This window comes from Etheostoma spectabile, chromosome 12 (assembly GCF_008692095.1).
Source record: "Etheostoma spectabile isolate EspeVRDwgs_2016 chromosome 12, UIUC_Espe_1.0, whole genome shotgun sequence".
NCBI classification, from domain to species: Eukaryota; Metazoa; Chordata; class Actinopteri; order Perciformes; family Percidae; genus Etheostoma; species Etheostoma spectabile.
Window position 1 is genome coordinate 4,533,396 of NC_045744.1, and position 5,553 is coordinate 4,538,948.

The 5,553-nt window shown below is 42.2% G+C and overlaps 1 pseudogene; it reads right to left on the reverse strand.

Moving 5' to 3' along the window:
- LOC116698801 (contactin-associated protein-like 4) overlaps positions 1-5,553 on the reverse strand; it is a 421,932-nt pseudogene that overhangs the window by 5,107 nt on the left and 411,272 nt on the right.

Consider the following 5,553-nt stretch of genomic DNA (forward strand, 5'->3'; position numbering starts at 1 on the left):
AGCAGCGCTGTGACATTCTCATGTGTGTGTGTGGAAAGCTGGCTGACTCGCCAACTTTCTGCAAAAGTAATCTATCACAGGGGACTTTGGTCACAGAGCTTTGTGAAACTACTGGGATGATTTCTGCCTATCTCTGCCTCCCCTCCCCTGAGGATGTAAACTTTAAGTGAACAGAATTGTAAGACATTTGGACCCGGGTGGACTCTTCTCTTCTGACACGTATTACTCAGAAAAGGTTTCATTTAATTGCAATCCCAAAATACGCCTCAAATCAATTTTTCCACTATATTACTTTGGTTTCCATTTGAAGATAACGGAGCGAAAGCTTCTCGATCAGCAAGTCATTTCAGCCGAGGTTGGATTAGATTAATTAGTGACCCTTTGTGCAGAGTCACGGAAATTTAATGGACACTTTTAGAAGAATTTGGACTCTCTCACTTTTCTTTATCACAAAAGAACCAATCAATCATCACTTTGAATCAAACTTGCTGGGCAGAAAAAAGCAAAAATGTTCTACTTCGGATGGATTTTGTTTTGGCCCATCACACCTTTGCTGGATTTCAGCAGAATGTCGCTCATAAATAAAATACTGAGTGTGATCTCTGACAGTTAAGAGAAGTCCAATACAAAGCCAGTAAAACAAGGTGAAAGAGGTCAGCATACCTCCAATCAGAGCCGAGTCAGTCCTGATGGCGTTGACTAAAGGTTGACCAGAACCCGCTGAACCAGACTGGTCTACAGTGGAGAAAGAAGAAAGGTAGAAGAGATGAAAGGGAAGATGGAAGAGAAGAGAGAGGGCAACAAGAGTGTGAGATGTGTAGAGAAAAACATGAAAAGAAAAAAAAAGAGCATTTGTGTCACAATAGAAAAAGGGAAAAATAAATACAGAGACAACATCACAGTATCATCATTCAGAGCTGACTGGGAATATGGCATCAGCTCTCCAAAGGACTCTATTCAGGGAACATGAAGCTACATGAAATCCAGACACAGAGGAAAGACACTGGGAAATCCCTCTGTGGTCCAAGTTAATTATCTCATCATGTGCATTGTCATGAGTCTCCCTAAACAAGGTGTACATACTTAATGAGCCCATTACACTTTTGGAAATAGCAGCTTCGACCAAAAATACAGATACACAAACAGAAAGAAAGGGGAGAAAAATGTATACACTCCCAGATTCCAACATGTACTGAACATCGGTAACATTTTATAATAATGGTAAACAAATTATCATGAATTCATATTATGTCATTCAGGTCAAAATCATCAATATCCTACTTGGGTGAGTTTTGTTCTCATACATTACTGTTCAAGTCCTCTATGTTGTGAATAAAGTATAAAAATGCATCTGCAGTATACTGTGTTGTGTAAATGTATTAACTTCAGTATCTTTTTGCCAACCCACTCCGAGTTGGGAGTGAACGGTGTAGTTTGTCCAGTAAAACTAACCCTAACCTAAACCCCGCCCCCACTCGCCTACCTGACAGGTGGTGTGTGTTTTCTGCTGCGTAGGGATTGGCTGACGCCGAGGAGCCGCAGTTGGACTGGACTAAAGGTCCCGTGATGATGACAGGGCTGGTGTCTGGGTGGAGCAGAGCAGCTTTCAGAGGGCTGATGGAGTTAAAGTGGACCACTGAGAGACAACCGGTGAAACCGAGAGACACCAAGCTGGCCATGTCTGGCTCCAAATCATCAGTCTCTGGAAAAGGAAGAATAAGAAACTTGAAATGATATTGTACTGCAAATGGTTCCTATAGAATATGATTTTTTTTTGTTCACCCTGAAATTGGAAATATGACTTTTTGTTCCAAAAGACTCTAGAAGAAGGAACTATTTCTGCCTATTTTCAGGCAGATAAAGAAGCAAGGCTTGGACCCAAAATGCACTTTACAGATTACAGAATTTAATAATAAAAAGTAAAAGGTGTCCAGAGGTTGGCAGACAGGCACACACTTAAATAATCTCTAAAAACATGAAGGCCAGGAAGCAAAAAACAGAAGACAAGCCACGACGACAGGATACAGCACGACATGAAGCAACAATGATCCGACACCAGACAAAGACAAAACAAAGACTAAATACATCAGGGGGCTGTTGTACAAAAGTAGAATAAAGAAATCCAGGATAACTGGAAAAGTGCAGCTTGATTTAGGGTGATCTGCTCATCCTGGCTTAATTGGCAAACGCAAAACCCCTCTGACAGGCTTTCTGAAGGGCGGACAAGACCACGAAGCATCTCTGGCGGCGAAGGCGGAATCCCTCTGGAGGCCGACAATGAAGGCGAAACCCCTATGGAGACCAGCAGTGAAGGGCGAGACCCCACTGGTGACTGGGCAGTCCGTTGGAGCCCCTCTGGAGGCTGACAGTGAAGGGCGAGAACCTTCAAGAGACTGGGCAGTCCGTTGGAGCCCCTCTATAGGCCGACAACGAAGGCGAAACCCCTATGGAGACCAGCAGTAAAGGGCGAGACCCCTTTGGAGACTGGGCAGTCCGTTGGAGCCCCTCTGGAGGCTGGCAGTGAAGGGCGAGACCCTTCAAGAGACTGGGCAGTCCGTTGGAGCCCCTCTGGAGGCTGGCAGTGAAGGGCGAGAACCTGGTGCAGACTGGGCAGTCCGTTGGAGCCCCTCTGGAGGCCGGCGGGGAAGGCTGAATCCCTCCGGAGGCCATCGGAAAGGGCAAAACCCCTCTGGAGACTGGGCAGGCCGGCAAATGCAGAACCCCTTAGAGCAGGTGAAGGGACACTACTCTAACTAACTACAAACACTAACAATCATGACATATTTCCTTGAAACAAACGTAGTTCTCAATTGTTTTCCATAAAGCTTGTTTATCCAGAATCTCGTGACAAATGCGCTTATTCGCCTTCTTTTTTTTTTAATTCTCTTTCTTGTCGAGAGGTAGATGAGAAGATTACAAATGCTATTACTTTAGCTTAGCACAAAGACTGGAAACAGTAAAAAAATGTAAAAAAAATGTGCCTACCAGCACCTCTAAATATCACTTATAAACATGTTTTAAGTCATTAGTTTAAGCCGTACAATAAAAAGTATGAAAACTTCATGTTGTCAGGTTTTACCTAAGCTAATTGTCAATTCATGTGTATTGTACAGGCATGAGATCGATCTATTGTCTAACTCTTGACAAAAAAAATTGTTTATGTCCCAAAATGTTGAACTATTCCTTTAATACAAGTTCAGTGACCTGCTGTATTTTTTTTGAGTCACAGAAACTCATTTCTAGATTCATCCTGAAACATTTCATTGGGAACAAGTGGAGATATTTCATCCCACTGGCTGATGTCCTCTTAAAAAGAGAAAATGAAAAGAGAAATATGTAATATTCTTACTGTATTAGATTGTAAAATGAACATGTGTCATTGGATATTAGAGTCATGTCACCTTCAGAAGTTGTTGGGTGTATAGGGGAGGGACAGGAGGGAGAGTACAGAGCGCCGGTGGATGATTTTGTGGAGTGGTCTGGTATGAATCAACTGCTGCTGAACGTGGATAAGACCAGAGAAATGGTGATAGACTTTAGGAGAAAGGGAACGACTCGGCAGCCCCTTTGCATCCTGGGAAGAGACGTGAACATGGTGGAGGAGTACAGATACCTGGGTGTCGACATCGACAGCAGGCTGAACTGGAAGATCAACAGCACTGCTGTTAACAAGAAGGGGATGAGCAGACTCTATAGAAGCTGAGATCCTTCAACGTGTGCAGCAGAATGTTGGAGATGTTCTACCAGTCGGTTGTTTGTGCCCCCCACCCCCTACCCCCCACCGTCTGCAGGGGCAGCAGCATCGGAGCCAGCGACACAAACAGACTGAACAAACTGATCAGGAAGGCTGGCTCCGTGATCAGCTGCAAACAGGACACATTTGAAGCTGTGGTGGAGAGGAGGTCACTGAACAAACTGTTATCTATCATGGATAACTTATCTATCTCTACCCACCCCCCCCACACACACACTGCTCCAACAGCGGAGCAACTTCTCCGATAGCTTCAATGCCGCACGGACCGCTACAAGAAATCATCCCTACCATAGACAATAAAACTCTCAAACACCTCATCCCTGGGTGCTAGATAAGACTCTGAGACACCTCTATACTGTACTAAGTGCAACCTGCACATTAGGTCTACATATTGATCATACTATTTAGGCAGTTGCATATTTTTTTATTCCCAACTTGTATATATTCAAATATTTTGTTCTTGTATTTTATCCTATTATTTCATGTCTCTTGTATGTATGTAAATTGCATCCTAGTATTTCATTTATATTTATATTATGTGCTGTGTGACTGATATTTTGTTGTAACACTATAATTTCCCATTTTATTAGGATCAATAACTATCTATCTATCTATCTATCTATCTATCCATCTATCTATCTATCTATCTATCAAGGAAACATGCTATGTTGACATACTTAACTTCCGTCTCTGACAACAATAAAGACAGGATGTCCCCCTTTGACATTTTATGTCAAATATATGTATTCATCTACTTAGACAAAGTTATCTTCATGTAAGAAAGGGAATATGTTAATTTTCATTTTTTATTTTGTATTTTTTACTGGGTCTGGGTAAAAAAAACTCCAACCATGCAAGAATTCTCGCTCAATTTTTACAAGTGTGCCACAAAACCAACCAATCTGAGAATTAAGGGTCAATTCTGATTGGCTGTTGGTCTCCAATTAGATCACGAGTAGCAGGGAACACAAATCTAGGAGGAACTGTCTGACTACAACATATACTGACCACAGTGGAGCTGGTCGACTAACATTACCGGATTAAAACCCATTTCAGTCAGTATTTTGTATCATTATTGTTAGCTACATCACATACATGTCCTAATATTTGTGTGTACTATAATGCTGCTGTTTTGTTTTCCTCATATCTCCTTGTGTGACTAACAATAGTTTGACTCATCCTTCACAAGCAATCTAGCTAGCTAGCTATCTTACGTTGCACACAGCAGGTTAAATGCTATAAAATTGAATAAAACACACAAAATGGAATGAAAGTCATCATTGACTTTACCTGCGAAGAACGTTGTGGTCCAATACAATGTACACCTATGCATCTGTGTTATTTTTGGGCAATTTCTTTGAAAGAAACCCATATTTCTGATATAAAAAACTTTGGAAAAGGGTCACATTTGATCCGAGGACAGTGGCTGGCCGGGTGTTTTTGCAATGTGGGTTTCAGAGGACATGCTACCTCACTGGAAGGGTTCCAGAGTTAAAGCAAGAGCTCAAAAATAAAAATGTCACTTATCTGTGCTAGTGATTGAACTTCTATCCTTTCGTGCAAAGTCTCTACACCAGTGTGAGGACTCGATAGACACAAATCACGAGACACACTGACAGGGTCTTTGACTTCCCTGTTATCAAAGCAGCACAATTGTGGCAGCACATTGACTCTAATGATTAGCACACACACACACACACATGCAAACACACACACCCTCATTACAGCCGACAATGATTTAGCTTCCAGTCTGCAGCTATCACTCCTTGAGACTGATGTGCGCTCTCCCCTCTATCTGT